The sequence below is a fragment of the Budorcas taxicolor genome, chromosome 7 (genome assembly GCF_023091745.1).
Source record: "Budorcas taxicolor isolate Tak-1 chromosome 7, Takin1.1, whole genome shotgun sequence".
Taxonomy (NCBI): domain Eukaryota; kingdom Metazoa; phylum Chordata; class Mammalia; order Artiodactyla; family Bovidae; genus Budorcas; species Budorcas taxicolor.
Genome location: NC_068916.1, coordinates 46,886,261 through 46,899,264, shown reverse-complemented (window position 1 = coordinate 46,899,264; position 13,004 = coordinate 46,886,261).

Below are 13,004 nucleotides of genomic sequence, written 5' to 3'. Positions count from 1 at the left end.
TTTCTCTCCCATAACAGGCCTAAATTGTAGACTATGTAATTTTTCCATTTCACAGATGAAGAAATAGGAGCATAGAGAAGTCATGTCACAAGTTATATACGGCAGCAACTGTAGCTCAAGTCCACACTCATAACCACTATGCTAAAGACTTAGGAGGCCTTGTGAAGACTTAGGAGGCCTTACAGGTGTTATGAGGATTCAGCGAGATAATGAAGTAAAACATGGGACCTGTGTCTTCCATACGGGTGTATTCAATAATCAGAGCTATTCATTGTTTAAGAAATGAAGCAAACGTGTGACTCAAGGAGCTTGAAGAGGAACGATAAAATAAACCTAAATCATGTGAGGAGAAGGAATTAGTCAAGGCAGTAATAACTTACAAAGAAGCAAAAAAGTGAAATTAGAACCATAAGAAAAATCATACACAGTATTGATAAATAAAAGCATAACTTGATTCTTTGAAAATAAGCAACTATACAAATTTCCTACACGTTTCCTCAGAGAGAAAATGTGGGCAAAATGCACAGTATCACTACTTTGTTAGCGCAAACCTTGGATCATCTTCCAGGAAAATGCACCATTAAAAAAAAAAAATCAAGCTGTGAAAAACCTAATAGAGCACTAAGAAGCTAAAAAACAGAAAATGCCAAAGTGTAAACCTCCAAAAGTCATCAGAACCAGATTTTATGGACAAGTTCTTGTGACAATTTAATTCATTCAGCAGTTTTTTAAAAAAGAAATGGTTTGTTTTCCATCAAACTTACTTGGATTTTCTGTTTGAGAATCTATGGAAGAAGAGCTTAAGATGTCCCTACCGACTGGCTGCAGTGTGGTCCTGGGAGGTGGGCTGGCTCCTCCTCAGCAGGGAGTCGCGAAATACAGCAGAGGACGCCTGAGGCTGCAGCACAGCTTGCTGCTTCTGGTTCAGGGGCCATAAATTCAGGAGCCGAAACAGTCGGCTCACCCCGAAGTTTCTCCTTGGTCACAGCTTTTGCAACTGTAGCTTACTCCTCCTGTGCCATCTCTTCAGGGTCTCCGTAGAAGTAGAGCAGGTGTGACCTTTGGCGGGTGCTGACGAGAGATGAGGCCGCGCAGGCGCAGACCTTCCTAAGCCGGCATCCACTATAGCAGAGCCATGGAGTGAATGCCCTTGCCCACGTGCTGCACGGCCACATCCACAGGGCACAGAGTCTGCTCTATCCACAGCAACGTTGGGCAGGTTAAATCAGACGGCCCTGGGATCAGTAATCACCAGAATCTGCAACTTGCAGAAGGCTGTCTGGATCTGGTTAGTGAAGATCCAGGAGAGAAGCAGCCAGCAATAGGAGTGGTTCCCCGTGGCTGCAACAAACTTCAGCACAGCCTGCTGCCCAGTCATCCTGGAGGATATGGCATGACCTCAGCAGGACTTTCAAAGGCAGCAATGGCACGAGCTGCCAGCAGAAGCTTCTCCCAGGTTCTCCTCAAATTGGAAGTCAAGGTTGGTGCCACCTAAGTGGGCTCCTCCTGCAAGAAATTTGAAGACATTCTCCTTCTTCATTTGTAGGACATGAAGGGCTCTGGACACTGTGAAAGTTTCCGATTAAGTTAGGACAGCAACCTAGAAAAATGCTGTGGACCCCTCTCTGAGTAGTATGGAAAGGACAGCAAATAGTCTAATTGCTGTGTCCTACGCAATGTTGTTGGGCTTCCCAGGTAGAGTTAGTGGTAAAGAACCTGCCTGCCAATGCAGGAAATGCAGGAGAATCAGGTTTGATTCCTGGGTCTGGAAGATCCCCTGGAGAAGGACATAGCAACCCACTCCAGTATTCTTACCTGGAGAATTTCATGGACAGAGGAGCCTGGTAGGCTACAGTCCATAGGGTCTCAAAGAGTCAGACAGGGCTGAAGCGACTTAGCATGCATGCAGGCAGGCACTGTTGTCACTAGGTTTTTGGAAATGAACAAGAAAAATCCCCTGCTTTCCATGAGGCATGATGGAACACTCAAAATTCTCATACTAGTTAAACTCTTTGAAAGTATAGAGAAAGATGGAAAGCTTCCCAATGCACTTTATGAGGATAGTATGCGTGTGTTAGTCGCTTGGCCGTGACCGACTCTTTGCGACCCACATGGATTGTAGCCCACCAGGCTCCTCTGGCCGTGGAATTTCCCAGGCAAGAATACTGGAGTGGGTTGCCATTTCCTTCTCCCGGGGATCTCTCCAGCCCGGGGAATGAACCCGCATTTCTTGGATCTCCTGCACTGGCAGGTGGATTCTTTGCCACTGCACCCCCTGGGAAGCTGAGGATAGCATGAAAGTGAAAGTGAAGTCACTCAGTCGTGTCCCACTCTTTGCGACCCCATGAACCGTAACCTATCAGGCTCCTCTGTCCATGGGATTTTCCAGGCAATAGTACTGGAGTGGATTGCCATTTCCTTCTCCAGCAGATCTTCCCGACCCAGGGATCGATCCCACGTCTCCCGCATTGTAGACAGACGCTTTACTGTCTGAGCCACCAGAGGATAGCATAACCCTGACCAAAACCTGAAAAAGAAAGCACAAAAAAAGGAAACATTAAGAATTTGCTGATGGATGTGGTAATGTAGGTAACGTATTAACACAACCATTTTCCCCTATGGAAAGAGAATTTGGCCTTTCCATCCACTTTGTAGTTCTATTTCCCTGAACCCTAGATGAAGGTAAAATATCAACTGGGTGTATGGATGGGGAGGACTACCAACGAACTATAAATTCCTCCTGGGACATCACAGCCTTGGGGTCCCCTGAATGCAGGGGGCTTGGAAACTCCCCCAGGGATCTCTTCCAAGAGATATTGGCTTCTATGGGGGTACAAAGCCTTTAAGCCACTCTTATCCTATCCCCTCCCCTTGAGAATCTTGCTTCTTCACATCTGAACTATCTCATATGGAAGGCTAAAGGAACAACTCCTGGATGACAGCTCCCACTGAGAACAGTGACTAACACTGCCCTCCTGCAAATTATGTCCTTCTACCCTTCAGAGAAGTTAGGTACTAAGTGTGAGCTAGGATAGGCTTGTGAGTCTGAATGTTTAGTTGAGCCTACATTTAGCTGGATATTTGAGCCTAGGAAAACCTCCCAGTGTGCATTACAAATTAAAAATTCAAAGAAAGGAATAGCAAATTGGCCAGCAATGTATTAAAAGGTAATGTAGTATGACCAAATAGAATTCACTCAAGGACTGTAAGAATGATTCAACATTTGGTAATCTATTAAAATAATTTAGCACATGAACAAAAGATAAGAAATAAAATTTGTGATCTGGACAGGAACTTAAAAAACACACTGGATAACACTGAGTGATCATTTCTTTTTTTTCTTTTTCTATGATTTCATTTTTAAAAATTTATTTATTTTTAATTGAAAAAATAATTGCTTTACAATATTGTTGGTTTCTGCCAGATATCAACATGAATCAGCCACAGCTATACATATATCCCTTCCTTCTTGAACCTCCCTCCCACCTTCCACCTTATCCCGCCCCTCTAGGTTGTCACAGAGCCCTGGTCTGCGTTCCCTGAGTCATACAGCAAATCCCGCTGGCTCTCTATTTTACATATGGTAGTGTATATGCTTCCATGCTCCTCTCTCCATTCGTCCCACCCTCTCCTTTCCACCCCATGTCCACAAGTTTTTTCTCTATGTTTGTATCTCCATTGCTACCCTACAAATAGGTTCATCAGTACCATCTTTCTAGATTCCATATTTCTGTGTTAAAATATGATATTTGCTTTTCTCTTTCTGACTTACCTTACCCTGTAAAATGGGCTCTAGGTTCATCCGTCTCATTAGCACTTACTCAAATGCATTCCTGAGTGATCATTTCTAATAAAAACTTATAAACTAGAAATTCAAATTCTTTATGAAGAAATCAATAGCTAATATGATATTTAAATAAAAAACACTGAAAGCATTACCAGTAAAGTGAATGCCTGCAAGACTTGCTATGATCATAATGGCATTTCCTTAATCCTAGCTATAAAATAACAACAAAAAGAAATCAGACATAGTATTCTAAAGAAATTGACTAGAGCAGCAGGGGTCAGCAAATGAGCTCATCACTTGTTTATTTTTAAATAAATTTTTATTAGGACAAAGCCACAACTGTTAATATAAATATGTAATGTCTCTATTTTCCTGCTATAGGCAACAGAGTTGAAGAGCTGGGATAGAGACCAGATGGCTTGCAAAGTTTGAAATATTTACTAACTGGATATTTAAGAAAAATTTGCCATCCCTGGACAAAAGGATTATTATTTTCAAATGAAAACATCGATTAAGGGGAAAAAAACCAAGAGAATACATTGAAAATCATTCAAACTAACAAGAGGATTTGGTAGTTGGTGGGTGCAAGATAAAAATACAAACGTTGATTGTTTTTCTCTTGTGTTGGATTGCATCATTTGGCCTAGGTCTTCCCTGCTCCCCATATCCACCCTCTTTGCCAGTAACTGCAACGTGTCCTCTCACTATGGACAAGGGGTCCTGCTTTGCTCATTGATCAGCCATATGACTTGCTCTGGCAATGGCATGTAGGCAGAAGTGATGCAAACAGAGGCTTAGAAGAAAGTAAACATTGGGCTTATTCCTGCACATCTTCCACTACTATGAGGAGACCATTCCTATGGGGCTATCCCAATCGTCTCAGGTATGTGGAAGCTGGGCCCAATCTAGATTAACCTACTACTGCAAACCTGCAGATGTATAAGTGAGCCCAAAGATCAGCAGAGCTGTTCAGGCAAGCTCACATGAACCCCGTAAATGTAGATGAAATTAATGATTATTTTTGCATGCCACTAAGGTGGTATGCTGGGAGGGATTGGGGGCAGGAGGAGAAGGGGACGACAGAGGATGAGATGGCTGGATGGCATCACTGACTCGATGGACGTGAGCCTGAGCGAACTCCGGGAGTTGGTGATGGACAGGGAGGCCTGGCATGCTGTGATTCACAGGATCACAAAGAGTCAGCCACGACTGAGCGACTGAACTGCACTGAACTGAATGACTTTTCTCCTTCTCTCTCATCATATAGCCAGTGACCAGCACAATCTACTCCCTCTATTTAAAAAATACATCCAAATTCTGATATATCTACCACTATTAATATCACTTTGGTCAATAGCAGCCTTGCAGACCTAACTCTAAAGGGCAATCGAGTCTTCCACTCTTGGTCCCAGCTATTCTCCAGGCAGCAGTTATTCTTCACGGTCTAAAATATAGGTAAATCACGTTATTCCTCTGCTCAAAGCTCTCCAATAGTGCCAACTTTATTTCTAGTAAACTCTTAAGTCCTCCTTGCTGCCAATCAAGCTGTTTGTGATTTGCCTTCTGGCCCTCTCTCTGACCCCATTTCCGTTTTTTTCCTCAATCGTTCTGCTATAGAAACACTATCCTCTATGCTGTCTCTCCTGCATGGTAGACACACGCTATCCTCAGGACCTGCGAACTTTCTATTCTCGCTCACCCACTTTCTTTGGGCCTCTACTCTAATCACTGTATCAGAGATATGATACGAAATCATTCTCCACCTTAAAGAACACAGCTCCCTACACAGACATAGAGAATGGACTTGTGGGCACAGGGCAGGAAGGAGAGGATGGGGTGAATTGAGAGCGCAGCGCTGACGTATGTATGTACACTACCATGTGTAAAACTCATAGCCAGCGGGACGCAGCTGCAGAGCACAGAGGGCTCAGCTCGCTGCCCCGTGACGACCGAGAGGGCTGGGCTGGGAGGCGGTGGGAGCGAGGCTCAAGAGGGAGGCGATGTGTGCATACATACTGATTCGTGCTGTTGTATAGCAGAAACTAACACAACATAGTAAATCAATTATATTCCAATTTTAAATTTAAAAACATAGCTCCAACTCCCTACCACTCATTGTTTCCTCACCTGCTTTTGATGTTCAAGGTAGTCAAGACCAGCTGACTATTACCAAGCTATTCATTTGTTTGTTGTCTTTCTCTGCTTTCTAGAATGTGGGCTTCCCAAAATCATGCACTTTGTTTTGCTCACTGCTTTATCCCTAAGGCCTACAACAATGTCCAGGATATAATATGTTTTCAATAAATGATCTTTACCACTAAGCCACATGAGAAGCCCATAAATAGGTAAACCTAGGAATAAACTTCACAAAACTCTGCAAGAAAGACCTGTATGAAAAAAATAACTTTAAAATTGAATTGAGGGAAATAAAAAAGGTTTGACCATATAGAGAGACATATCTTCATCCTGGGTGGAGAAAGTCAATAGTTTAAAGATAGCAATTTTTCCCAAATTCAATTTATATTGAACACAATCTCAATTAAAATTCTAATATGATTTTTTGGAGGAAACTTACCAAAAGGATTCTAAAACCTTCTAGAGCTATAAATGTCTGAATAAAGCCTTTGACTGTGTGGATCACAAGAAACTGTAGAAAATTCTTAAAGAGATGGGGATACCAGACTCACTTACCTGCCTCCTGAGAAACCTGTACACAGGTCAAGAAGCAAAAGTTAGAACAGGACATGGAACAACAGACTGGTTCAAAATTGGGAAAAGAGTACATCAAGCCTGCATATTGTCACCCTGCTTATTTAACTTATAATAAGAGTCTGTCATGCGAAATGCCAGGCTGGATGAATCACAAGCTGGAATCAGGACTGCCGGGAGAAATATCAGAAACTTCAGTTATGCAGATGACACCACCCTTATGGCAGAAAGGGAAGAGGAACTAAAGAGCCTCTTGATGAGGATGAAAGAAGGGAGCGAAAAAGCTGGCTTAAAACTCAACATTCATAAAGCTAAGATCGTGGCATCTGGTCCCATAGCTTCATGGGAAATCAATGGGGAAAAAAGGCAAAGAGTGACAGACTTTATTTTCTCAGGTTCTAAGATTACTTAGGATGGTGACATCAGCCGTGAAATTTAAAAGATGCTTGCTCCTTGGAAGAAAAGCTATGACAAACCTAGACAGTGTGTTAAAAAGCAGAGATCACTTTTCTCTTAAAGGTCAATATAGTCAAAGCTATGGTTTTTCCAGTAGTCATGTACCGATGTGAGAGTTGGACCATAAAGAAGACTGAGTACCGAAGAACTGATGCCTTCGAGTTGTGGTGCTGGAGAAGACTCTTGAGAGTACCGTGGGTAGCAAGGAGATCAAACCAGCCAATCTTAAAGGAAATTAGTCCCGAATATTCATTGGAAGGACTGATGCTGAAGCTCCAATACTTTGGCTACCTGATGTGAATAGCTGACTCATGGGAAAAGACCCTGATGCTGGCAATGATTGAGGGCAGGAGAAGAAGGAGATGAGACAGTGGATGAGATGGCTGGATGGCATCATCAGCTCAATGGACATGTGTCTGAGCAAACTCTGGGAGACAGTGAAGGACGGGGAAGCCTGGGGTGCTGCAGTTCATGGGGTTGCAAAGAGTTGGACATGACTAAGCGACTGAACAACAACAAAGGCACTTTTGAAAATGGCAAGTAATAAGAAGCAGGCAGGCACCCTCAACCATATATTTCGATATATAGAGGAGCCACAGAGACTGAAGGTCATGGTACCATAGCACCAGTATAAGCGGACCAGTCACTAGGGCAAACCAGAGAGTGCAGAAGCACAGCTAAGCAGATCAGTGCAGTTCAAGCTGACATCTGCGTGACTAAAGTGACCCTCAGCCTCTCTGAACTTCACATTCCACATCTATAAAATGGGGCTAATAAGGACTGTCGCGAGGCCTGTCAGATAACATGCATGAAGTGCTTAGCATGCCACTTGTACACAGTAAGCAAATTCAACAAATTCTAGTGCCTTCCGCAGTAGGATCCAGAACAGGAGCTCTTATCCTTTCTTAATTAGATGGACACTAATAAACTGGCCAGAGCAAAGGGGTCCCACAGTCTCTAATTAATGTAGGGGCAGGTTTCAGGTAATGATGGGCTAGGTGGATGGGCGGATGTAAAAACTTCATTGATAAAGATAGCTTGGGAGATTTCCCTGATGGTTCAGTGGCTAAGACTCCACACCCCTAATGCAGGGGGCCTGAATTCAACCCCTGCATGCCACAACTAAGAGACCCCACATACTGCAACCAAAGATCCTGCGTGCCGTAACTAAGACCTGGAGCAGCCAAATAAGTAAATAAATAAAAACAGAAGGCAGCCTGCACTGTTATTCACCATCAGTGAGGCGGAGGAGAAGCAGGGAGGGGAAGGAAGCGAGGATGCTGGTTTTGGAGCCCTGGAAGCCACATGGGAGCCAGCCTGGGAGCAGCAGCTTCTATGCCCAGGGGACCCAGAATCTCCTTAGGAGGGGTGGGTGGGAAGAAAGGGGTGCTGGGCACCCAGCCTGAAACCACCTCCTTGTGGGAGAAGCCTCTAGAGGGGTGACAGCACGTCCAGCGGGATTTGCCCCATCACACTCGACTGGGAAATACCAACCTAGAAATAACTATTTGATTAAGAAATTAGTGCTTGCGGAGTCTCATACCTAGTTATCTCTTGGTTGTTTAGAGAAAAAGGTAGAATGGGTTTTACTTAGAAACTGAGTGCCTTTTGGGAGGGGTGTATCAGTTTGCACTGTGGCTTCCTAGAACAAATAACCATTTTGTTTTATTCCCAGAGAAATAATCCATGACACATGGGTTTTTAATCACAGAATAAAAATGTCAAACTTTATCTTTAGAACAAAATAAATGTTTGAGTATAGTCTTTTGTCATTTATTGTAAAATATGTTATCTATGCTACATCTTGGTAAGCATCTTACTCTCCAACCTTCTTGATAAAATAGGTGAGTAATGAATTTCTGAGCTTGGTGCATTTCCTCTGTAAGAGATCATTTGCATATTTACATTTTCATACTGAAAGAAATCCTAGAAGCTAAACTACAAAAGTTGTAGACTTTGCGTAGATAAACATCTGCTGTTTAATGGTGTTTTGAATCGCAAAGCTACCACTTAAATATTATTAATTCTTTTCTTCTTTATAACTGAGTGGGTGGGGATATGGGAAAGAATTGTAAAGAACAGTCACCTCTCTCTCTCTCTTTGTTTCATCCTCTACAGAGCTGAAGTTTCCACACCTGACATGCCTTCCTTGTGTAGTTCAATGAGAATTGAAAGGGAGAAGATTTAAAAGTACTTCCAATTTCTCAAGAGACTACCTAACAGGAGGGTTTGTTTTGTTCATTGATGAAATCACTCTTCAAAGTCTTTCCTGGCTCAGGTTTTTAAAATGTTATATTCACTCTTTCTTGTTACTGATCCATGGAGAATATGCATTGGTCATTTCATAAATAATATAAATGTTAAGTTTTAACAAGATGGAAAATATTCATCATTCATTCATTTAACCAGTAATTCCTGAGCACTTAACATAGACTGCACCCTGGAGATACAAAGATGAACAAAACTCAGTCATCATATCGGCTCTCATGGAACTTACAGTCCTCCAGGAGGAACAGACCCTAAGACAGAATCGTACAGATTGCAAGGGTTACTGCAGTCAGGGAGGGCTTCTGGGAGGAGGTGGCTTTTGAGCTGAAACCTGAAGAATGAGAATGGGCCATACATGGAAGAGCTTAAGAAGAATATTCTGGGCAGAGGTCAGCAAGAGCAACAGCCTGGAGACTGGATATGGAAAGAAGCCAGCGTGACTGGAGGGTGGTAGGTGGGAGTAGCAGAGCATGAGCAGAGTCTGTATCAGATCAGACCAAACCTCCAAATGTAAACACGGCTCGTTCCTGAAGAAGCATTCCAGATGGAACACTGCTATCCTTCCACGAGGTGGGCCTAGGTGACCTACCCAGACTCCTATGCAGGTGAGCGTGGGCGGTACTGATGCTTGGAAAGACTAGATGACCTGCCCAAGAAGCACCAGTGTCCATGGATCCCCTTTCCCTGGCACCAGCTCTTAGAGGGCAGGGGGAGAGTGGGTGACCCAAGGCTCACTCGCTGGTCAGGCCAGGATTAGGCCCAGGGGGAGAAAAGAAGGTAAGTTCACCCACTTCTTTTGACTTCATTATGTAAAGCTCTTTCCCGTAAACCAGGCCCTACCTGAGATTCCTTGGTGGGTCACGGCTACACCAAGAGAAGACGCTTTGCTTGTGGGACCACCGAGCTCACGCCATAGACAGCCGCAGGAAGTACTACACTTGGGCCTTCTGCATTTCAGAGAATCTGGCCGCCAAAGATTCCAAGGCCCCCAGTCCCTTTCCATCTGTATGGAGGGCTGACCTGAATAAGCAGAAGGACAATGGGAGAAGAGACGCAGGGCCACCAGCTTCTAGCTGTGCCCTTCTCAGGAGAGGGAGACAGCCGGCCGTATCTTCTGAAAATAAGGAATGCCGTATGTCAACTAGGCCGGGGGCAGGCAACTTTTTTCTATAAAGGGTCAGAGGCTCAATATTTTAGACATCACAGGCTACATACGTTCTCTGTCATGAATTCTTCTTTTCTTTTATCTATTAATTATAATTTTTACTGGGGTATAGTTGCTTTACAATTTTGTGTTAGTTTCTGCTGTACCACGAAGCGAGTCAGCTGTCTGTATATATATTAATATATCCCTTCCCTTTGGCCCTCCCTCCCAGCCTCCCATCCTGCAACCACCACCCCACCCCTCTAGGTCATGACAGAGCACTGAGTTGAGTTCCCTGCTCTACACAGCAGCTTCCCACAGCTATCTATTCTACACATGGCAGTGGGCATACCTTATTCCCAATCTTCCAGTTTATTCCCGGCCCAACCTGTGGCCACACGTCCATTCCCTACATCTGCATCTCTATTCCTGCCCTGCCAATAGTTTCATCTGTACATTTTAACAAACCTTTGAAAGGATTAAAAACTATTGTTAGCTTGCAGAGCTTACACTGAATCTGGCAAAAAACGTTATAGCTTGTTGACTCCTAACCTAGACTGCATTGTCCTGCCAAATTCAACCTACGGCTACTTAATCTACATTACCTGCTGTATAAATATTTCTCTTAATTTTTATAAGAATCCTCTGAGATAGGCTTTATATATGACAACCCCATCCCCAGTTCATCCTGTTTTATGGTCAAGAGATGGAAGCTTGGAGAGGTCAAGACACCTACCCAAGGCCATGTGTTTAACAAATGGTAGCAGTACGATCTGAATCCAGGCAGCCTGTTCTCAGGGTTCCTGGTCTTAATCATGACACCATACAATCCCCTCAGGAGCTGACTTTGGACGAGTCCATATTTCTTTCTGGGCACACCCCCATCTGCAGTGAGTGGAGACTTCCTCGCGTGAGAGGTATACATGATGTCATGGCAAGTGGTTCCCGTGGTTCATACACACAGCATTAAATAATGTTGATTCAAACAGGGAGATGACTGGCCTTTCAAGTCTCTTAAAACTTCCAGTGATGTCAGGGAAAAAGGTTCAGTCTGACCCTCACATGTCTTTAACATCTCTCCAGCATGTGCTGGTTTCCGATTATATGAAGAGCTTCCCATTTTTACTGAGTTTCAAGGTTCAGGGTCTTCAGTAGGCAGTGAAACCTAGCTAGAATTTAGGACCACTCTTCTGTTCTTATCATTACTTTCTCTTGTTGCTTCACAGTTTCATTGTTATTGTTTTATGATTATTTACTGTTTATGTAAAGTGTTAGTGTTGCTATTGTTGCAATTCTCTTATTCTTTCCTTTATGGTTATAAGATTGCTGCTGAAGCTCCTGCCATCACATCCATGCCCAAACTGGTAAGGGCAGGTTTCAGCTACTCTTTTCTCCTTCTACCAAGAAAGCAAAAGAATTATACAGACATCACATTGAACAGAACATGTCACATGGTGGCCTGCAGCAGCAAGAGAGCCTTAAAAAGTGAATGTTTGGCTGGGCACTTGCCACCCGGAACTAATCAGGGTCCTACCTTCAGGGAAAGGGGATAGACACCAGGCTTGGTAATAAGTGTTTACCATAGGCTAGGGGGCCTTTGAACCTTCTTCTTCATGCCTGTAGAGCATAGGCTTGGAAGTCAGAGAGGTGGGAGGATTTGAGGAATTAAGCAGAAAGCCAATTTCTTTTTATCTTGTTTGCCACCAAGATACTCCTTTTCTCTAGTGCAGCCACACACCAATGATCCATCGTCACTCCTAAGAAACAACAGGCACTGAGAAAAGCAAAAACGTCACAGAGTCTTACAGAAGGAGGAGGAGTGGTGAGAAATCTTATGGACTTGCTCCTGTGGCCACTATGGCACGGAGTGCCCAGCAGAGTGCCTTTTCAGTCTCTGTTGCATAGAATATGCACTTCCGTCATGTCCGACTCTGTGCGGCCCTATAGATGGCAGCCCACCAGGCTTCGCCGCCCCTGGGATTCTCCAGCAAGAACACTGGAGTGGGTTGCCATTGCCTTCTCCAATACATGAAAGTGAAAAGGGAAAGTGAAGTCGCTCAGTCGTGCCCAACTCTTAGTGACCCCATGGACTGCAGCCCACCAGGCTCCTCCATCCATGGGATTTTCCAGGCAAGAGTACTGGAGCGGGGTGCCATTGCCTTCTCTTTCTTAAGTGCACACACCTCCAAATATGTACCCTAGATCTTAAAATCTTCTAAAATCTCAGTTTATGTTCACCTACCTTACTATTTCGAAAAATTTTCATATTAGTGATTTGACCCAGAAACATCTAGTAATGGCCCATTGTTCCCCAGGCACTTTCCCAAGTGCTGAGGACACAGGGGTGAGCTATATCCCCAAGCGGCACATATCCTGATGGAAAAGGCAGACAAATACACACATACACACACACACACACACACACACACACACACACACACACACACACAGGGAAGCAGGAGAGTCAAAATATGAAGGTCTGGACCTGGAAGTCAGACTTCTGGGTTTGAAGACAAAATTTGTTGCTTTCTGGCTGTGTGCTTTTGGGCAAATTTGGTTTTGGGCAAATTGCCTCTCTGTGACTAGTTTCCCCATCTATAAAATAAAATAATGAGGATAATTATACTACATACTTCTTAA